Source organism: Gorilla gorilla, chromosome 16, assembly GCF_029281585.2.
Source record: "Gorilla gorilla gorilla isolate KB3781 chromosome 16, NHGRI_mGorGor1-v2.1_pri, whole genome shotgun sequence".
Classification (NCBI taxonomy): domain Eukaryota; kingdom Metazoa; phylum Chordata; class Mammalia; order Primates; family Hominidae; genus Gorilla; species Gorilla gorilla.
In genome coordinates this window covers 106,524,836-106,548,840 of record NC_073240.2, presented here as the reverse complement: position 1 = coordinate 106,548,840, position 24,005 = coordinate 106,524,836, and positions in this window count along the sequence as shown.

Below are 24,005 nucleotides of genomic sequence, written 5' to 3'. Positions count from 1 at the left end.
GCTTAATCTCTTAAAGACAAATTTTCTATACAGTAACCTTTTTATGTGCTTTTGAAATGGGGTATACAATTATTTTCCCTGATGTGAGACAAAATATAGAAAGTTGGCATTTTATCTAAGAAGTTAACTTAGGAAGAAAGAGTGCGAGGCAGAGGAATGAGGGAAGAAAGGAAGGCTGATGATGGGATACCTTATCAAGTTGCCTAATGCTGTATTGGAACCTAATAGGCCTTCTAAGGAGTTTTATTACATAATGCAAGACTCCTCAATCTGGGAGGAGGAAAGGGCTTTATTTTTGAGTGGTCACAGGTTGCCCCATGGGCATAAACTCTACCAAGCTGCTAGGTTACACCTACATGAGCATCCCACCTGCTTAAGTAAGAGCAGCCACAAACTGTGGGCCATTCCAGGTAAGTGTCATATCACACCTGCACCAACTAGTCAAAGCCTGGGTCAAAGCCTGTGCAGAACTGATCGCTACAGCAGAGGCTAAAATAAGAAATGGGGCTAAGAGAGTGAAAAGCAGTGCCCATATGTATCCAAAAACAGGTTGAAGATATCTTTAGGAAGGAACAGATAATTTTTTTTATTCATACAATAACAGATGCATATGAACTCCTCCACTAGTCACCCATTCCTGTCAGCCCTTGGGCTTCATAACTAAATCATTCTTCCTTTGTAATCCAGTCCCACATTTTCAGCTATCTCTATATGTTTATTATCTTAAATATTTCTTTGCTCTATACTCTTCCCCTAGTCTTCAACCAATTTCTTTCTTTATTGTCCCAACCCACAGACTGTTATTTCCACTTCGATGTCCCATAGAAGCTTCAAGGGTTTGAAATACCTAAAAAAACAACTCATCTTTCTCCCTAAAACTCCCTCTCCTTCTCCCACTTCAAAATTTCAACTAATGGCTCCCCCTGTTATTCCCACCAGAATCCTGAATGATCCCTGTTTCTCCTCATTCACTCCATACATGTAAATCTCATTAACGTTACTTTCCAGATATTTCATGAATCCTTTCCATTCATTCTGTACTAGAAAGTGTTCCCAGTTTAGACCCTGGTGGTTGGTGGCCTCTTACCTAGGCGCGCGCTCTCTCTCTCTCTCTCTCTCTCTGTGGGTGTGGGTGTGGGTGTGTGTGTCCTGAGAATTTATTTACTTCTGGTTTTTGTTTGTTTTTTAGTATCCAGAATCTACAGGGAACTTAAATCAATTAGAAAAAAAAATAACCCAATTAAAAAATGGGCAAAGGACATGAACAAACACTTCTCAAAAGAACACATACAAATGGCCAACAAATACACGAAAAAAAAAATGCTTAGAATCACTAATCATCAGAAAAATGCAAATCAAAACACAATGAGATACCATTTCATACCGGTTGGAATGGCTATTATTAAAAAGTCAAAATACAACAGATGCCAGCAGGGCTGTAGACAAGAGGAAGTGTCTGTATATTTTTAGCTATAGCCCTACTTCAAACGTGTCCCCATTACAGCCAAAAGAGCGGCCTATCTAAAGGACTGTTCTGATCAGCTCACTTACCTGACTGAAACCTTCAGTGACTCCCATGGCCTGCAGGTCAATGCACTAATTCATGACTATAACATCTGAGATATCCTTGATCTGGCTACTGGTCTAGCCCTCTCTGACTCACGCTTTATAAACCATGCATTCTGGAACCTTTTAGTTGTTTCCCACATCAGCATGCTACTTCCCATCCATGTAGATTTGCAGAGACCTCCTCATCTTTTTAATTCCCAGTTCCCACTCTCAACATGGGCCATCTCCTACCCACACTTCAAAACCTAAGCAAAACAACACCTTCCGTGACACCTCCATGCTGAGTCAGATGCCATTCCCTTTGTATTGTAGTTCTTTGCTTGTGTGCCTTTGTCTCACTTTGTTCTCTTTAAAATAAACTCCATGAGGACAATGATCACCTGCTATTTGTGTTAATATCTGCACCTAGTGGCATAGTGTCTGGAGTATAGTAGGATCTATTTTCAAGGAAAAAAAGATTATATCTATACCAATAGACATGAATTAGCGCTTTTTTTTTTTTAAAGACAAGCTCCCTTTGAACTAAGTCAATGTTTACAAGAAGAGTTATACTAAAAAGTTCACTTTTGCTGCTTACGTTTCATTTATTTCAGGCAATTAATTCATTGTTATTGGTAAATCGATACTTTTTATTGATACTGAAAAGAGAGAAATAAACTAATGACTATCTCTGTTAGAGTAGATTTGTTCATATCTATCAGTAAAATGTTAATTATCTGAAAGTCAATAATAAAACATAAACTGTGATCTTAAATGTTTTTTAGGGGCTCAAAAATAATTAGAATTCATGTCAGCATATAAAAAAAGGTCAGAGTATTTTTAAGATATGATAAAATTTTATTTTAGTTTCTTAATAGGGATTTTTGTGACCTTATAGAGTTCAACTAATTATAATTTTAAAAATAGGATTTATAGAGTTTTAGAATTAGAAACAATTTATAGATTATTTTATTTTTCTTTTGAGGAATCAGGTCATCAGAAGATCAAGGAACACCTATAATGTCACTAGATCCTAATTTAATTTAAATTTTAGAATCCAGGTATTCTAACTCCTGTCTTGATACTATTTCTACTTTATTATGTTGCTTCCCAGGGCTTTAAAAAATAAAAGCTGGGAAATTACATTTGCTTTGCATATACAGCACCAATTATCAAATTCAGCATAAAAGCATAACATGTATACATCAAAAAGAAAACATAAAAACTTCAAATTAAAAGCATCTCAAAACAATTGAATATAATAGGGAAACCTTATACAAATGCAACACTCACCCATTAATAAAAAGAAACCAATTGGAGAAAAAAGAAATTCAATATAAACATGTTGGAATATAACCTAATTCATTTTAATCCAATGCTTCAAATTGAAAAAAATTAGCACTAGTGTTATTTTCCTTTATCATTACAATCTTGCTTTTCATTACATTATGCTATGTTTTGTATTAAACATAAAATCAATTTTTCACTTTAACACATGCTAGAAATACAGAGTCACCATATTGGAAATCAGTAGAAAGTGTCTTTGTTTCTACTTTTTTTTCTTTGAAAAAGCTTTGGGAAAAAAAATCATTTACAATGTTTAATTTTAATAACTTAAAGAATGTAATTGATTTTTGTTTGTTTTTGACATGGAGTTTCACTCTTGTCACTCAGGCTGGAGTACAATGGCATGATCTCGGCTCACTGTAACCTCCACCTCCCAGGTTCAAATGATTCTCCTGTCTCAGCCTCCCGAGTAGCTGGGATGACAGGCACTCGCCACCACACCTGGCTAATTTTTGTATTTTTAGTAGAGATGGGGTTTCATCATGTTGGCCAGGCTGGTCTCAAACTCCTGACCTCAGGCAATCCGCCAACCTCGGCCTCCCAAAGAGCTGGGACTACAGGCGTGAGCCACCGTGCCCAGCCAATTGAATAGTTTTTAACTCAGAGGATAAATGCTTGAGGGGATGGAAAGCCCATTCCTCATGACGTGATTATTTCACACTGCATGCCTGTATCAAAACATCTCATGTACCCCACAAATATATAAACCTCCTATGTACCCACAAAAATTTTATAAAATAATGAAAATATTTTAAAACTAAAAAAATTGTTTTTTATTAAGCAACTTTATTTAAATAAAATCATTCTTCCTCATCCTCAGTCCTGGGATCTACCAGAAAGAATTAGCAACATCTTAAAGATGACAAAGTGTTAAAGATAAGCTGCTATTAAGTAAAAGTGTGAAGTGTGGAGGGGACAAGCTGGATGCCTGAACCATTTTGTTCTATCTTTAGGACAGTGAAAGAGCAAGAAGCAGGGTTGGGTGGGGGACATATATTCTGTTGAGCATTGTCACCACTATATTCACTGAAATTCATCTGCATGCTTGTATGTATACTTTTGATTCGCCTGATACACTGAAAATTATATGAAATTGTTCTCTATTCTTTAGATAATTATAATCTAAGTGCTAATATGAAGCTTAGAATTTATATGAAATATGTATGCCCACAACAAGACATTTCAGCTATTTCCTAGATAATAATCTCACTTCACCCTGCACAAAACAGGCACATGATCATGTCACTCTGACCTGGTTTGAGTCCAAGGAGGCTTTTGTTTTTAAAATAATTTAGGTTAGTAGTTAAAATATGAACTTTGGGCCAGGAGTGGGAGCTCATGCCTATAATCCCAGCACTTCGGGAGGCTGAGGCGGGCGGATGACTTGAAGTCAGGAGTAGGAGACTGGACTGGCCAACATGCTGAAACCCCATCTCTACTAAAAAAAAAAAAATAGAAAACTTAGCTGGGTGTGGTGGCGGGCACCTATAATCCCAGCTACTTGGGAGACTGAGGCAGGAGAATTGCTTGAGCCTGGGAAGTGGAGGTTGCAGTGAGCAGAGATCTTACCACTACACTCCAAAACAAACAACAAACAAAAAAATTCTAGAGTCACACTGAAAATCTTAACAACCTGCTTCTACTACCCATTTTTTTAATTTTTATTTTGACCTGATTTTAGATTGATAGCAAAATGCACAAATAACACAAAGTGCCCCCTATGTCCCTCACCCTACTTCCCCTAATGCTAACATTTTCAGAGCCATCCTTATTTTCTCTATAAAAGAGCAGAGTTCTCCTTTTAGAGATTTGGAAAGATTATTAAAAGATAAGTTACAAAATACAGTACCTGACACGTATAAAATAATAAATAAATACTAGCCATGCTTAATTATTTTGTTTTAAGTCTATATGAGTCAAGTTTTAGTAGAAATATGGGCTAGAAAAAAAAAACAGAAAGCGGGACTCTGTGATCCGACTTGGGCTTATAGAACAGACTGCACTAGTTTGTTCTCATGCTGCTAATAAAGTCATACCCAAGACCGGGTAATTTAGAAAGGGAAGAGGTTTAAGGAACTCACAATTCCACATGGCTGGGGAGGCCTCACAGTCACGGCAGAAGGCAAAAAAGAAGCAAAGGCACATCTTAAATGGTAGCAGAGAAGAAAGCTTGTGTAGGGAAGCTCCCATTTTAAAAGCATCAGATCTCGTGAGACTTATTCGCTACCAGGAGAACAGTAGGGGGAACCCGCCCCTATGATTCAATGATCTCCACCTGACTCCATCCTTGACATGCGGGGATAATTACAATCAAGGTGAGATTCGGATGGAGACACAGCCGAATCATATCAATGACTAATGAGAGTTACGTCCAGAACCTAATGAAAACCTGTCTGAGGCCACATTCCCTGTAAAGCAGATTTGAGATAGAGATTTGTGTAGAGAACATTTAACTGGGTAAAATCCTAGGAACCAACAACTGTGGCGAAAAAGCTGAATTGGATAAAGGGAGTTGAGATGTGAGGCAGTCACAACAAATACCTCAGCTAATCTCAAGGGGGAGCTGAGAAGCTGGGGCGACCCTTCAGAGTTGCCCTAAATTGAGGCAGGAGTATGGAGTTTTAATACCTTTCACTGGCCATTCTTCAGATAAGAGTTGTCCCCAAGGATGGACATCAGCTTGACAAGTTATTAATTAGATCTCCTGAGAATAAATTCTAGAGAGAATCAGCTGAGAGGCATGATTTGCCAACACTCCCAATAGCTGGGCAAACTTCAGTTTTGAGGGAGGATTTGGGTCACACACAAAAGTCTCCACAACCAATTATTCATGGGAAATTCTATGTAGGCAGAGCTATTTCATGGCCAGTTAATCAAAACTACATAATCTATTTGGTTAAGCAAAAGAAATTAAAAAGATAAAATAAAATCTATGTATTAACACTCAAAAGTTTTTTAATGCATTTGCCTTGCATTTCGTATGTTTTGCCTTGCCTTTTATATGTTTTGCCTTGCATTTGTTTATTTGCTTTTAAGAACCTTTAGAGAACAATAATTACTAATATAATATGGAGTAGCACAGCATAGACGAGGGAAGCTAACTCTCTCCCTTTTCCCAGAACCTGGAACAGCTAAAGATCCTAAGCATTGTCAGCTTTGGTATCTGACATAGTTTGGATGTTTGTCCCCTTCAAATCTCACGTTAAAATGTGATCCCCAATGTTGGAGATAGATGCCTCCTGAATGGCTTGGTGCTGTCCTCTTGGTAATGAATGAGTTCTTACCCTGTGAGTTCATGCGATATCTGGTTGTTTAAAAGAGACTGACACCTCCTCCCTGTCTCTCTTGCTTCCGCTCTCACCATGTGATATGCTGGTTTCCCTTCACCTTCCACCATGATTGGAAGGTTCCTGAGGCCCTCCCTGGAAGCAGGTGCCAGTACTATGCTTCATGTACAGCCTTCACAACAAGGAGCCAAATAAACCGCATTTCTTTATAAATAACCCAGCCTCAGGTATTTCTTTATAACAATGCAAATGGGCTAACAGAGTATCATTCATGGACAGTGAGTGTATTAGTCAATTTTCATGCTGCTGATAAAGACATACCCAAGACTGGGTCATTTATAAAGAAAAAGAGGTTTAATGAATTCACAGTTCCACATGGCTGAGGAGGCCTCACAGTTATGGCAGAAGGCGAAAGGCGCATCTTACATGGCAGCAGGCAAACAGCAAATGAGAACCAAGTGAAAGGCGAAAGGGGTTTCCCCTTATAAAACCATCAGATCTCATGAGACTTATTCACTACCACTAGAACAGTGTGGGGAAAACTGCCCCCATGATCCACTTACCTCTCACTGGGTCCCTCCCACAACATGTGAATTATGGGAGCTACAGTGCAAGATGAGATTTCAGTGGGGACACAGCCAAACCATATCAGACAGTAATAACTTTCAATTAAATATAGCTAGACTTTCTGTCAGTGGGTCACAGCAGTCTAGAGAACACATTGAAAAACTCTGGGAACAGCAGATATAGAGGTCAGATCTAGAGATTTTGAACAAAGTTTAGTGCTACAATGCATTGGTGACCACAGACAAAAGGTGTCTGTTGTTGTTATAGTTTGTTTTCTGTCTTGTTTTTCATCATGGGAGGACAAAAAGAAAAAATGGGGGCAATGGTGAAGGAGAAATGAAAAAGACCTGCTTTTCTATGGGTGGAAGCGACTAAACGAGAGAATAAATTTGGATCACACAACAAATGCAAATCAAGTTAGAAGCATGAAAGGCATGATTAAGGCCATGGTTCTAATAGAGATCAGCCAGCGGAACCAGGATCATGCCACACCGAGAGAGGCTGCAGAGCCATTGCCTTCTCTCCTGTCAAAGCTAAATTAATGAAATGGAACTCACAGAAGCACTATGTAATCAAATATTGGTGGGACACAAGCAAATTCTTAAAAAGTTTCATTGATCAGTGATAATATCTTTTGGTGTAAATATCTCCTCAAAACATTTCAGGAAAAAAAATAAAGCTATAATTTTACTTTAGAAATATTTAACTTTGTTATACTAGTTTACTTATTTTTTACCTAATACTTCTGATATATTGTTATGTAGGTTAAAGATGCTCGATTCATGCCACTGTGGAAACCACACATAATTTAGGCAATAATGCAAATTCTTTTCAAATTCTTTTATCAGTGTATTCACTTTATTTTTATTTCAAACACAATACAAAATTACAGGATGCTATCAAAGTGATGCTACAAAACCCCACTAAAATTTTTTCAATTCTTCAAATCACACACTTACACACACACACACACACACACACCACATGCATTCCCCGTACAGACCTTTTTTTGGGGGGCCTGAGTAAATAATTGCATTTTATTTTCAATTTTTCATTTTGAAATAATTAAAGACTTACCAAAAATGTTGCAAAACTACGTGCCTTTTTGAAGTAAAGTCTTGAAAAAGTTGTTTGGTATATCCTTTATAGTAATAAAAGAAAACACGTGTATATTCTGTTGATTAAAGGCATGCTGAGATCGTCAGACATGTGATTTCATCAGAGACACCAATATAGAGCGCAGCTGTAACGACATCCTAAGAGTGTTCTAACTGAAATGTGTTGGAAGAAGGTTCTAATTTTTTTCAACCCTTCTCAAGTTGGCACTCAGCAGATTTCCACTCTATAAAAGTAACTCCTGCTCTGCAACTAATGTTCACAGATAAGCTCCAAACATATTTACAGCTCCATTTAAGTATAATGTACACACAGTAAAATTCACCCTTTTCAATGTGCAATTTAATGGGTTATGGCAGATGAATATCATCATTTGACCACAATCATGATCAAGATACAGAAAATCTGCATCATCACAAAACGTTTTCCTTTGCTGTTTTGCATTTGATCTTTTCTCCATTCCTGAACACAGGCAACCACTAATCTGCTTCTGTTTCTACAGTTTGCATTTTCTAGAGTATCCTATTAGTGGAATGATACATTGGTGTCTTTCATGTCTAGCTTCTTTCACTGAGCATAATGCTTTTGATATTCATTTATATTGCTGTTGTATCAGTTTGCTCCTTTTTATTGTTGAGTGGTACTCCATCTACAACTGGTTTATCCATTTACAAGTTGATGGACACATCTGCTATGAACTTCAAGGATGAGGCTTGGTACGGATATGTTTTTATTTATTTTGAGTCGCAGTGGAATTATTTGGCTATATGATCAGTACTAAGTTTAACATTAAAAGAAACTGCCAAACTGCTTTCCAAAATGTCTGTACCATTTTGAAGTCCCACTAGCCAGGTGTGAATAGCAATTCTTCACATCATGTGGTATGGTCAGTTCTGCTCGTGTCAGCCACTCCAGTGGGTGTACAGTGGTACCTCAATGTGGTTTTAACTTGAATTTCCCTGATGACGGGTAATGTTAAGTATCTTTTCATTTGTGTATTGGACACCATCTCTTTTTAAATTAAAATATCTGTACAAATATTTGGCCCATTTAGGTCAAAATATTACGTTAAATGAGTTATTTGTGTTTTGTTATTTAGTTTTTTAGTTATGTGTACATTCTAGATGAAAGTTCTTTATCAGACATATTTAAAATTATTCTGTCCCAATCTGTGGTTTGCCTTTTCATTTTTTGATGCTATGTTTTAAGTTGCAAAAGTCTTAATTTCATGAAGTCCAACTTACTATTTTTTTCCATTTTCATCCATCCTTTTCTTATCTAAAAAATTTTTAGCTATAGTAAGATTATTAAAAATTTTTCCTATTCAGTAAGCTTTATACTTTTTATATTTACATTATGTATAAAATACATGTTGAGTTAATTTGAGGATATGGTGTGAGGTAATTCTGAAGTTCATATTCTCCATTTAATATCCAATTTTAATAGTACCATCTTTATAAAGACATTGATTTCCTTATTGAAATATTTTGGCAACTTTGGCCATGTAAGGCAGGATATATTTCTAAATTATTTATTCTGTTTCACTGATATATATGTCTTCTTCATGCCAGTAAGTTTACTGTACTGTTTAGTGTAGCTTTACAATATGTCTTGAAATTTGGAAAGTTTTCCAACTTTATTCTTCTTTCTAAAACATGCTCTGGCTATTCTAGGACTTCTGCATTTAAAAAAAAAAATTAGAATCAGCTTTGTAATTTCTCCAAAAAGGCCTATAGGTTTGACTGGGATTGTGCCAAATCTGGAGATCAGTTTCAGAAGAATTATCATCTAATAAGTATGACATGTATATTTACCAATGAACTTGATACATATTTCTACCTATTCAATCTCTCGTATTAGTGATTTAGAAATTTTGGATCAGCATACCTTTTATTAAATTTATTCTCAATTATTTTATTATTTTTGAGGCTATTATAAGTTAAATTGCTTACATAATTTTATTTTCTAATTGGTGTTGATTGTGTATAGAAACACAATTGATTTTATTTATTGATCTTTCATCCTACAACTTTGTTAAATTCACTTCATACCTCTAGCACACTTCTGCAGATGCCTAAGGATTTTCTATGTATATGTTTACATCACGTGAGAATAGTATTTTTCTTTCTTCCCAACTTGGGTGTCACTTATTTCTTATTTTCTTTTCTTTTCTCTTTATTTCTTTCTTCTTTCTGTCCATTCCTCCTTCCTTCCCTTCTTTCTTTCTCCCTGTTTTAGAATCAGTTTTGTAATTTATCCAAAAGGACCTATAAGGTTTCATGGGAATTCCACTGAATCTAGAGATCAATTTCAGGAGAATTATCATCTCATAAGTATTAAATATTTATCAATGAACTTGGTATATATTTCCACTTATTTAATATTGAATGCAATACTTTAAAGAACTAGGGAGAGAGGACATCATTGCATTTTTCATAATCTTATGTAGAAAGTATTAAGGCTTTCACCATTTTAAGTAAGATGTTTGCTATAGATTTTTTGTAAACACATAATCAGTTTGAAAATGTACTTTTCTATCCTCAGTTTGCTGGGAGTTTTTAATTTAAAAAATGTGTTACATTTTGTAAATTCCTTTTTTGCATCTATTGAGAGTGTCACGTGATTTTTCTTTTTTCTGTCAGCATGGTAGATTTTCAGTTGTTGAAACCAACTTGAGATAAACCCCACTTGGTTAAAACACATTATCATTTTTAAATATTCCTAGACTCAATTTGCTAATATTGTATTAAGAATGTTGCATCTAAGTTCATAATGGTTATCAGTCTGTCATTTTTGAGTTGTGATATCTGCATTTGTTTCTGATATCGAGAGAATCCACGTAAAACATCTACTTCTGTCATCAGTAATAATCTGACCAGGGATAACACCAACAGTTAGAGAGGAACCTGTCATTACCTGTGGCAGCAGAGATATCAGAGATTCCAAAAAGAAAAGCAAGGTTAAAATTTCAAATATAATCACATGAAATATCAGAAAGCCAGGGGATAGAAATATAGGAGAGCAAAATCTTAGAGGTCAAAACAAGTAGTTAAGTACTGCACATGATAATAAAAAGTAAAATCTTTTCCTAAGGCAGAGCCTGGCTGCTGCCTAGCTTCTTTGACAATTCTTGGTAGGCTTTCATGGCTTTATAAGGGCTTATACTTTAGGTAAAGTTATAGTCAGGGAAACGGTGGGTGTAGGTTGGCTCTGTAGAAATGAAGCATTACAGGAGCACTGCAGTGAGAAAGAAACTGATACTGATGATACTTCGGTCACACTAATAATACATGCTAATGATAATCATAGCAATCATGGTAATGACAGAAAATATATATATAATATTAACATGCTTCTATTTGCACATACACATATGTGAATAGAAACATTGATTTAAAGACATGAAAGTATAGAAATAGCCTACACCTGATAAAGATATGCTCATACACAATAACAAACCTCAGTATAAACAGAGATTTTGATGTATCACAGAATTCTGCAATAGATCACAATTTTGACACTATGGGAAGTGTCATTTTCAGAACTTTTCTTTATCTCCATTATCTCCATTCTCTATTTCCAACATTCCTGGAGACTGAACTCAAGGATCAGTAAATATTCTCAACCTTAACCATAGCAGACTTCATTCATCCCATATATGCTTGTTATTTTTCCCCATTGACAGAAGGCATTGTACCATGAAATATACAACATATCTCTGACACACCTGACGAAAACAAACAATGGGGAAAGATTGACTATTTAATAAATGGTGATGGGAAAACTGGCTAGCCAAATGAAGAAAGCTGAAAGTGGACCCCTTCCTTACACCTTATAAAATAATTAACTCAAGATGGATTAAAGACTTAAACATAAGATCTAAAACCATAAAAACTCTAGAAGACAACCTAGCCAATACCATTCAGAACATAGGCATAGGCAAAGACTTCACGACCAAAACACCAAAAGCCGTGGCAACAAAAGCCAAAATTGAGAAATGGGATCTAATTAAACTAAAGATAGCTTCTGCACAGCAAAAGACACTATCATCGGAGTGAACACACAACCTACAGAGTGGGAGAAAATTTTTGCAATCTATCCATCTAACAAAGGGCTAATATCCAGAATCTACAAGGAACTTAAACAAATTTACAAGAAAAAAACAACCCCATCAAAAAGTGGGAAAAGGATATGAACAGACACTTCTCAAAAGAAGACATTTATGCAGCCAATAAACACATGAGAAAAAGCTCATCATAGGCTGGGCGTGGTGGCTCACGCCTGTAATCCCATCACTTTGGGAGGCCAAGGCGAGTGGATCACAAGGTCAGGAGTTTGAGACTTGCCTGGCCACTATGGTGAAACTCTGTCTCTACCAAAAACACACAAAAAAACTTTAGCCAGGCGTGGTGGTATATATCTGTAATCCCAGCTACTCAAGAGGCTAAGACAGGAGAATTGCTTGAACCCATTAGGTGGAGGTTGCAGTGAGCCGAAATTGTGCCACTGCACTCCACCCTGGGTGACAGAGTGAGGCTGTCTCGAAGAAAAAAAAAAAAAAGCTCATCACCCCTGGTCCAGTGAGATACCATCTCGCGCCAGTTAGAATGGCAATCATTAAAAAGTCAGGAAACAACAGGTGCTAGAGAGGATGTGGAGAAATAGGAATGCTTTTACACTGTTGGTGGGAGTGTAAATTAGTTCAACCATTGTGGAAGACAGTGTAGCAATTCCTCAAGGATCCAGAACTAGAAATATCATTTGACCTAACAGTCTCATTACTAGGTACACATCCAAAGGATTATAAATCATTCTACTATAAAGACACATTCACACATATGTTTATTGCAGCACTATTCACAAGAGCAAAGACTAGGAACCAACCCAAATGCCCATCAATGATAGACTGGATAAAGAATATGTGGCACATATACACCATGGAATACCATGCAGCTATAAAAAAGGATGGATTAATGTCTTTTGCAGAGACATGGATGAAGCTGGAAACCATCATTCTCAGCAAACTATCACAAGAACAGAAAACCAAACACCACATGTTCTCACTCATAAGTGGGAGTTGAACAATGAGAACACATAGACACAGGGAGGGGAACATCACACACTGGGGCCTGTCAGTGGGTAGGAAGGAAAGAGGAGGGATAGCATTAGGAGAAATACTTAATGTAGATGACGAGTTGATGGGTGCAGCAAACCACGACAGCACATGTATACCTATTTCACAAAACTGCAAGTTCTGCAAATGTATCCCAGAACTTAAAGTGTATGTATGTGTGTATATATATATACACACAAATGTAAATGTAAATGTAAATAAATTGAAAATGGTAAAAATAGAAATATGTTTCCTACACAAATAGCGACATAATAAAGCAAGATAGAATGTATGTTTGAGTTAAAAAAAATTGCTTAGAAGACAACTTGAATTCCATTCCAAGGAACTAGTTTTCAAAAGTTTACAACCAGATTTCAGTTTGGCAAAAGGCAACAATGCTGTTTTGAAAATAATTTCTGAAAAGAGCTTCCCCAGCAGTTCCAAATGGCAGTCCTGATACAAGGAAGTAGGGGCAATTTTGTTACCACCAGGAACACCGAATTTATTTTCAGACCTTGAAATTCTGGGAGGCCCTCAAATAATAATCAACTACAATATTTTACTTTACATAGAAATATTGTTTTAATGTTAATATAAAAGCTTGTATATGAACTAAAATTGTCAATCTGCCACTTTTAAGAAAGAAGAATCCATTATGTCCCTAATCTATAGTGAGTTGATATGTTCCATAAGCAGTTCTGGAAGGAGGCTACACTTAGAGCATAAATTGGTATAGATCGCTTTGCTCTCACAGATAGCGACACAATATTTTCTGCTGAATGGGAAAAAGTTTGAAGGCATAAATCAAGATAAAGCAATCATCTGACAAAGAATTACAAAGAGGCCCCATACCTTTTTCTTAGTGAACTCCGTGTGACACATTGATTTTCCACTGAAGATAAAAGCCAAAATCATGTGTCATCAATAGAAAGCAAGCAAAACTATTTGGTTCAATATGTTATGGTACTTAATGAAAAAAAACTTGCAGAGAAAAGACAAATCTAAAATGTTGCACATGATTCAAACAAGTCTGGATCAGAAGAGACATTTCAGAGGTCACTGCTAGAGAGTCGAGGATACATTAGAGAGAAATAAACTCCTGCTTTTTTGTTTATCTACTTACATACACAGATACTGTCTGATGAAGATGATTGATATCAGGTATGGTATTTGATGGTATAGTCATTTACAAAATAATTCATCCCTTATGATCTAATGCAATTTTCTTCATATTACACGTGTATATTTAAATACTTCCTTGTGAAGTGGAGGCTAGCCAGGCTGCTGTTAGCATATCCAGTACATTTCTGCAAATTCCAAAATGGCAAATCCCACAGTTGAAATTTCAACCTCTCTAGCGTCCCTCGGCTGGAGTGCATAATCACGGCAAAAGTCTGCAACATCAGAGGTGGCCGCCACAGACACAAAGTCTATGTTTCTCACTCCATTCTACCAAATCTAGTCAGCAGTCTGGGTGAGGGGCTTGGCAGTATCTATGAGCAGAAAGCATTCAAATGGCTGGTATATGTGCTTCTGGGGAAACTAAGGGGAAAAAAGAGAGAGGGAGGGAGGGAGGGAACAAGAAAGAAGAAGGAAACTCAAGGAGAGAGGAAGGGAAGGAGGCTGGCAAGAAGGGATGGAGGGAGCAAGGGAGGGAGGAATAAAGGAAGGAAGTTACACCAAGTTTCAAAACTGGCCACGGACTGAGAAGGATTAAGAGACAAACGGAATTGAAAGCATTTATGTTCATACTCGGTATTTTTCTTACCCATTCTTGCAAATTAGTAATTTAAAAATTTTCATTTCCACAAATCCACGTGTTTTCTTGTTCCTCTCTCTCCGCTCTTTTTCCTTCTTTCCTTCCTGACTTTCTTCTTTCTTTTCAACATAGGTTATATAAATGTGTGAGAGCTATCACTAGTCTACATTAATCATCAGGATTTCCCTGTATATTTCCAATTAAGATGACCCATAATAATATTCTACTGTAATTTTGGAGGGTCCAAAATACTAGATGGCATTTAGTGTTTTGGAAATCATGACAAGTCTAACAGGACTTTAAAAAACCTATCAAGACATCTGATGTGTTTTCTTGCCCATACACTCTTTAATGAGGTCTGCTTGACCCTTTCTTCTTCCCTTCTCTAGTCATGGGTTCTTCACACTGAAAACTAAGCTTTGCATCAGTGTTTGACGAACAGGTGACATAATAAACTGCAGTTACATTTTAAATTCAGCTCAAGATGGTAGATGAGAAATCTAAGATTGTGAAGTGAGATTTAGCATGCTGTTCAGTATGCAACAAATCTGAGTGTTGCTCACACAGGATTCATACCAACAGGCTCCTTCCAAAACCTTTCAATGCAAATTCTAGCAAATGCACACTTGGAAGAAAAATGTTCCATGAAGTTGTATATGTAAATTTATACTTTCAGCATTTATGTATATAATTTCAGGGGAAGTGGGATCAACTTAACATTATTAAACATAGTCCAATGATACTTACAACATAACTTCAGAAACATTTTATTACTAGAAGTATTTTAAAAAGGATGTACCATTTAGGATTTAAGACACACCCCACAAATGAAAAAACAAATGAGATTATAAACAACATTTTTTAAGAAAATTATGCCATCTCTTTCACTACAAAATCCTCCTGGGGGAAAAATATCTTTTCCTTCATTATTAAAGGATGTTATCAGAGCACAGTGGAATTCTTTCAGATTTAGTCAGAAGGTTCTCTGGAGTTGAGAGATCTATTGGAGAATATTTTCTTTGAAAGTCCATGTCCTTTCCCCAGGCCTACATCATATATAAATAAACATTTCAGAAAAGGGGCCATGTTAGGAAAAAGTGGGTTGAAGATTGTAAGACCTGGTTCCTGGGTGCCAAATAATTCACAAGTTGGAATAAGCTGGGTTTCTGTAACACTTCTCTATGACTGCCATTGATACTGAACTATGCCAAGGCACTAAGTCCTACCAAGGAAAAGCAGGAGGAAAACAGGTGTAAGAAAACGTTTCCTGTCAGTGTGTCCAGAGATAGCATGAGTCAACAGCGGCTCCTCATGAAGCCATCGATTCGTAACACTGGAGTATCTAGAATGCATCTGGGTCGAATTATTAAAAAGAAAGTTCTTCTCAAGCTAGTTGTAATGGTAGCTACTTTAAAAAATTAATGTTCTGCGATTCTGATAAAAACCTATGTGGTGAACCAACAATAAAGGCGGCTGGAGATATTGGTATGAAATAGTTATTTTTCCTTATATACCTGGACGTTCATATAAGAAATTATACTTTTGGAAGGTCTGTCATATTCTCAGTGTATAAGAGTTGAATCATTTTTAGAAGTTATTGTCAGAATTTTGCTTTAATAGTGCAATAAAGTGTGCATTCTCTCTCTCTCATTTTCATTCAACAGCCTCTACAAATTGAGCCTGGCTCAAAGGTCTTTCCCTCTTGGAATATGACTCCTCCCCTGTCCCTCTACATAGGCTGTTCTATAACAAATTATTTTGCTGTCTTGATTTTTCAGAGACCTCATGCTAGTAGTAGAGAGCCAGGAGAAAGTGAGATGTCCTATATAAAAGGCCTGCTAGAAAAAGAAATCAGCACTGAGTTCTAAGGATACTGAACAACTTTTTAAAAAACAAGCAAGCCATATTAAACACATTAGTTACAACCAAATTAGATAAAACCATGAAAATTATCCAAGAAGAAAAAGTACATCACCTGTCTAGGTTTAAAATTGCTGAAGGCTGCCATCCAAGGACCATCTATGATAACAAATACAGTAGTCTGTATTGACACAAAGTTTTAGTGATAGACGTAATTACATTCTTCTGCTGGTGGTGTTCTAGAATAAATGGAATATCTGCTGATCAAATCTGAATGCATCCCATAATATTAGCATGTAGGATCCCAGATCTGCAGGCACTATCTCTTTCTCAGATCTACACTTTGAATATTATGTTAGTTAAAATGAGAAGTATGTTAGAAAGTGTCTTTTACAAAAGAAATATTGGCTGAGTATGGTGGCTCATGCCTGTAATCCCAACACTCTGGGAGGCCAAGGTGAGAAGATCTCTTGAGCTCAAGAATTTGAGACCAGCTTGGGCAACATATCTATAAAAAATTTTAAAACTTAGCCGGTGTGGTGGTGCACACCTATAGGCACAAAAAAAAAAAAAAAAAAAAAAAAAGACTCCATGATAAATGTGTATCTACAAAGGGCACAAAGGAATGAGTAGCTAATCCCCAAAGCCATATGGAGCAGTCAGTATAAGCTTCAGGAAAAGAAACTGAAGTAAAAAGCTAACCTGAATCTGAAAAAAATGAGTAGGTATTTTCCAAGCACGTTTCAGGGGAAAAGTTGCAGGATGCAGAAGTCCTCCCAAGTACAAAAAGAGAATGAACTCTGGACAACTGGCAATTTATGGCACACAGGAATCAGTAAATGTAGGGATGAGAGGCACACAGAAACATGGGCAAAAACAGGAATTTTGACTTTATTCCATAAATCATGGAAAGCCACCAATGGGTTTTAAGTAATAAAATACTAAGACCAGGTTTGCATTTTAGAAAGATCAATTTGATTTCAGTGAGGAGGTCCAAAAATGAGAGCAGCAAGGCCAGATAGAAGTCCTGCTGCAACTAGCTATGGTTAGAGATGCAGACCAAAACTAAGGTGAAATCATTTAGAAGAAAGAACGTGGATATAAGAGCCATTGGTTTGGCCTCTCCACATCATTTTTTTAATTTTATTTTCATTTATTTATTTATTTATTTTTTGAGACAGAGTCTCGCTCTGTCACCCAGGCTGGAGTGCAGTGGCGTGATCTTGGCTCACTGCAAGTTCTGCCTCCCGGGTTCACACTATTCTCCTGCCTCAGCCTCCCGAGTAGCTGGGACTACAGGCACGTGCCACCACGCCCAGCTAATTTTTTCTATTTTTTAGTAGAGATGGGGTTTCACCATGTTAGCCAGGATGGTCTCGATCTCCTGACCTCGTGATCCACCCACCTCGGCCTCCCAATGTGCTGGGATTACAGGCTTGAGCCACCATGCCCAGCTGGCCTCTCCACATCTTTACTGTTATACTGATAACATGGGGATGAAAATAAATATTATTTGTATTTAAACTATTATTGTTATGTGAAAATTAAACAAATAACATACTATGATAACATCGGAGGTTCAAGAAATATTAAGTCTTGAAAATAGGAAAGATGAAAGGAAGGAAACAGGGAGTGGGGAGGAAAGTAGGAGAAAGGAGAGAATATAGGAATGAGAGAGGAGGAAAATAATAAGAAAGAAGTAGAAAGCTAGGTACGGTGGCTCATGACTGTAATCCCAGCGCTTTGGGAGGCCGAATCAGGCAGATCACAAGGTCAGGAGTTCAAGACCAGCCTGGCCAATATGGTAAAACCTTGTCTCCACTAAAAATACAAAAATTAGCTGGGTGTGGTGGCAGGCACCTATAGTCCCAGCTACTCGGGAGGCTGAGGCAGGAGAATCACTTGACCCTGGGAGGCAGAGGTTGCAGTGAGCTGAGATCACACCACTGCACTCCAGCCTGGGTGACAGAGAAAGATGCTGTCTCAAAAAAAAAAAAAAAAAAAAAGAAAAAAAAAAAGAAAGAAGTAGAAAAAGATATAGTATTTCTTAATCAGCAGAAGCTACTCTTATTTTTCAATACTCTACCTTTCTAATGTATCACTGACAAGGAAAGGTCTTGAATAATTGACTGAAGTCAGAATAGGTAAGGCACTCTACCTGTGGATACATGAGAGGCCTTAAAAAGTTCATGGAAAATGTATATTATGAAAAAAACTATGCAAAGGTTTCAATTTTGGCAGCAAAATAAACTCATACTAATTTATTATAGCATGTTTGAACAGGATCTAGTTTGAGACAGTAAGAAGGAGTAGACATTAGTTTGAAAAGAGCCCCTAGCAGAGCAATGTAAATTCTGCTAAAATTGAAGCAAGAACAAACATTAGATTATGATGGAGCTTGAGTGAAAGAATGGTGAAATCACTGATGCTTTACAAGAAGCTTGAGGGGACAATGCACCAAAGAAATCAGTAGTTCACAAGCGGACAGCTTTTTTAAAGAAGAAACGAGATGATGTGGAAGATGAAGTCCACAGGGACAGATCATCCATATCAATTTGCAAGGAAAAAAATTAATCTTGTTTGTGCCCTAATTGAAGAGGACTGATAATCAACAGCACAAACAATAGCCAACATCGTAGACATCTTAATTGGTTCAGCTTACACAGTTCTGACTAAAAAATTAAAGTTGAACCAACTTTCCACTGCATGGGTGCCAAAAGTGTTGTGCTCAGATCAGCTGCAGACAAGAGGAGAGCTCTCAATGGAAATTTTAAAGAACTAGGGTCAAGATCCTGAAGGATTTCTTTGAAGAATTGTAACAGAAGATAAAACATGGCTTTCCCAGTATGATCCTGAGGGCAAAACACAATCAAAGCAATGGCTACCAAAGGTGGAAGTGGTCCAGTCAAAGCTAAAGGGGATCACTCAAGAGCAAAGGTCACGGCAACAGTTTTTTGGGGACATTCCAGGCATTTTGCTTGTTGACTTTGTGGAAGGTCAAAGAACAATAATATCTGCATATCATGAGAGTGTTTTGAATAAGTTAGCCAAAGTTTTAGGGCAAAATACCTGGGAAAGCTTTAGCAGACAGTCCTCTAACACCACAATGTTTCTGCTCATTCCTGTCATCAAGCAAAGGCAATTTTGTGAGAGTCTCAATGGGAAATTGTCAGGCATCCACCTTACAGCTCTGATTTGGCTCCTTCTGACTTCTTTTTGTTTCCCAATCTCAACAAATGTGGAAAGGGCACCCATTTTTCTTAAGTTAATAATGTATAAGAGACTGCATTGACATTGTTAAGTTCCCAGGACCATCAGTTCTTTAGGGATGAAAACCGAAGATCACATTTTCAATGTTTATCTTTTAACTTCATTTTTCCACAAACTTTTTGAAGTTTCTCCATACAAATGTCTCCATACAAATGAGCACTTGCAAAATAAGCAGAGAGTCTCATTCAATGGACAGAAAGTTCTGTGCCATCTAAAAATTATCTTAAGCAAGTTCAATGTGTAGCAACAGACTGTATTGATAAATATCAGTTAGGTTGACTTCTGCAATGACCATGATGGAGTAACAAGAACTAGACTTTCTCTCCCTCCTGAAACAACCAAAAAAATGGCCAAAATGTATGCCACAAAAGTTTGCAAGACCCTGTAAAGTCAGTCTCAAACAAGGTGAGCCTATCAACTGCCCTAATTTATGCCTGGAGAAAGTTTTCCAGCCCACTACTCCAGGAGAAAAGCCCAAGAGGAGCCCATCGTTCTCCCTGAGCTGAGGGGACAGAGCTGAGAGTCCACAGAAACCATGTTGACATGAGCTCTCAGGACAAGGTTTCCGAGAAGAAGGGGCTGCACAGAAAGAGAACTCCAGAGCTCTGCAAAGGGTCCCCCTAAAGTACATAGCTAAGTAATTGTTAGGACAGGCCTAGAGAAAAGTACCTACGGTTGGGGAAACAACACCCAGATAAGATGAAAAGTAACAGTACACATGCTCACCAAGGTCCAGTAATAGTGCTTATTTTATCAGCCAAACCAGGAACACCTCAAGATTCCCAGGGATACCCAGAAGGATCTTGCCTCACTAGTTGGGAGTGATTAGCTCTAAAATGAGAACTGGTCTGATCCCACCTAATGAATTTTTAAAGCAAGACCAAAAAGAGTCAAACTCTTTCCAACTAAACTTAAATACATACCAATACAAAGATCAAGAATATTTATATATACTTCCAGCACTCAATAAGATAAAAGTCACCATATCTGACATCCAGACACAGTTTAGCAGAGACACAACAGTAACAACAAAAGACAGAAGAACGTGGCTCATAATAAGGAGAAAAATCACTGAGTCAGAACTGATCCAGAGTAAATCAAGGTGCCAGAGTTATCAGTTAAGAACATTCAAATGCTTATTGAAACAGTATTCTATATGTTCTAAAATAGAGACATGCAAGATACACTAAAGGAGGCTGGGCGCAGTGGCTCACGCCTGTAATCTCAGCATTTTGTGAGGCCGAGGCAGGTGGATCACGAAGTCAGGAGTTCAGGACCAGCCTGACCAATATGGTGAAATCCCATCTCTACTAAAAATACAAAAATTAGCGGGGCATAGTAGCATGCGGCTGTAGTCCCAGCTACATGGTAGGCTGATAGCACGTTAGTCATTAAAGAAGAAAAGATAGACACCTCTCAAAATAAAATATAGAGAGAAAATAAACTTTTAAAAAACATGAACAGAGCAATAGTAGACAGTAAATTTCAAGTAACTGAATTTACGTGTAATCTCAGTTCCCAAAGGAGAGGAGAGGGAAGATGTGAAAACATTTGGGACTTTGAGTCAGGCAAAGCTTTCTTTGATATGACCCCACAGCATGATTTATATAATAATATATTGATAAGAAGAACTCATCAAATTTAAAAAAAAGAATCTGCTCTTCAAAAGAATCTATTAAGAGACTGAAAAGACAAGCTGCAGGCTGGGAGAAAATATTTGCAATTCATATATCTGATGAAAGGCTTGCATCAAAAATATATTTTAAAAGCTCAAAATTTAATAATGAAAAACAAACAACCCCATTTAAAACTTGGGTGAAAGACTGGAACAGACATTTCAAAGTAGACATTTGTTTGGTAAATAAGCACATATGCTCAACATAATTAATGCTTAGGGCAATGCAAATTAAAACCAAAATGAGACGCCACTATCTATTTTTAAATAGCTAAGATTAGCATGACTGATAATAGCCAAGCACTGGCTTGGATGTGGAGAAGCTGAAACTCTCATACACTGCTGATGGGAATACAAAAAAGTGTAACCTTTGAAAAACAGTTTAAGAGTCCCTTAAAAAGTTAAACATACTTCTGCCGTAAGACTCAGCCATTGCACTCCTGGGTATTTACCCAAGAGAGATAAAAGTAGGTGTTCATATAATGATATCAACACAAATGTTCATAGCACATGTATTCATAATAGCCCAAACTAGAAACAGTCTAAATATCAATCAATACATTAATGAATTAACTTGCTTTATCCGAATTAATTATGGATACATACTATAACATGAATGAATCTCAAAATAACTATACTAAGTGAAACAAGGCAGACTCTAGAGGTAAAACATGCAGAGAAAAAAACATAAAATGTCAGACAAAAAAGTGCATAGTGTAAAATTTTATTTATATACATTTTTTGACTGTATAAATTACTGTCCAGTGACAGAAAGCAGTTTGGTGGTTTTTAAGGGCCAGGAATGAGGGGCCAGAGAAATGTATTATAAAGAGGCATCAGGAAACTGGAGGTGAAGTATATTTCCATCACCTCGATTGTGTGCTGATGGTTTCTAAACTTTCAATATTTTTAGTTTATTATATGTTATACAAAATAAAGCTTGTAATAAAAATCAAAAGATTGAGCCATCCTTGTTTTCTCTATAAAAGAGCAGAATTCTCCTTTTAGAGATTTGGAAAGATTATTAAAAGATAAGTTACAAAATACAGTACCTGACACGTATAAAATATTAAATAATTACTAGCCATGCTTAATTATTTTGTTTTAAGTCTATATGAGTCAAGTTTTAGTAGAAATATGGGCTAGAAAAAAAAAAACAGAAAGCGGGACTCTGTGATCCGACTTGGGCTTATAGAACAGACTGCACTAGTTTGTTGTCATGCTGCTAATAAAGTCATACCCAAGACCGGGTAATTTAGAAAGGAAAGAGGTTTAATGAACTCACAATTCCACATGGCTGGGGAGGCCTCACAGTCACGGCAGAAGGCAAAAAAGAAGCAAAGGCACATCTTAAATGGTAGCAGAGAAGAAAGCTTGTGTAGGGAAGCTCCCATTTTAAAAGCATCAGATCTCGTGAGACTTATTCGCTACCAGGAGAACAGTAGGGGGAACCCGCCCCTATGATTCAATGATCTCCACCTGACTCCATCCTTGACATGCGGGGATAATTACAATCAAGGTGAGATTCGGATGGAGACACAGCCGAATCATATCAATGACTAATGAGAGTTACGTCCAGAACCTAATGAAAACCTGTCTGAGGCCACATTCCCTGTAAAGCAGATTTGAGATAGAGATTTGTGTAGAGAACATTTAACTGGGTAAAATCCTAGGAGCCAACAACTGTGGCTAAAAAGCTGAATTGGACAAAGGGAGTTGAGATGTGAGGCAGTCACAACAAATACCTCAGCTAATCTCAAGGGGGAGCTGAGAAGCTGGGGCGACCCTTCAGAGTTGCCCTAAATTGAGGCAGGAGTATGGAGTTTTAATACCTTTCACTGGCCATTCTTCAGATAAGAGTTGTCCCCAAGGATGGACATCAGCTTGACAAGTTATTAATTAGATCTCCTGAGAATAAATTCTAGAGAGAATCAGCTGAGAGGCATGATTTGCCAACACTCCCAATAGCTGGGCAAACTTCATTTTTGAGGGAGGATTTGGGTTACACATAAAAGTCTCCACAACCAATTATTCATGGGAAATTCTATGTAGGCAGAGCTATTTCATGGCCAGTTAATCAAAACTACATAATCTATTTGGTTAAGCAAAAGAAATTAAAAAGATAAAATAAAATCTATATATTAACACTCAAAAGTTTTTAATGCATTTGCCTTGCATTTCGTATGTTTTGCCTTGCATTTGTTTATTTGCTTTCAAAAACCTTTAGAGAACAATAATTACTAATATAATATGGAGTAGCACAGCATAGACGAGGGAAGCTAACTCTCTCCCTTTTCCCAGAACCTGGAACAGCTAAAGATAATAAGCATTGTCAGCTTTGGTATCTGACATAGTTTGGATGTTTGTCCCCTTCAAATCTCACGTTAAAATGTGATCCCCAATGTTGGAGATAGATGCCTCCTGAATGGCTTGGTGCTGTCCTCTTGGTAATGAATGAGTTCT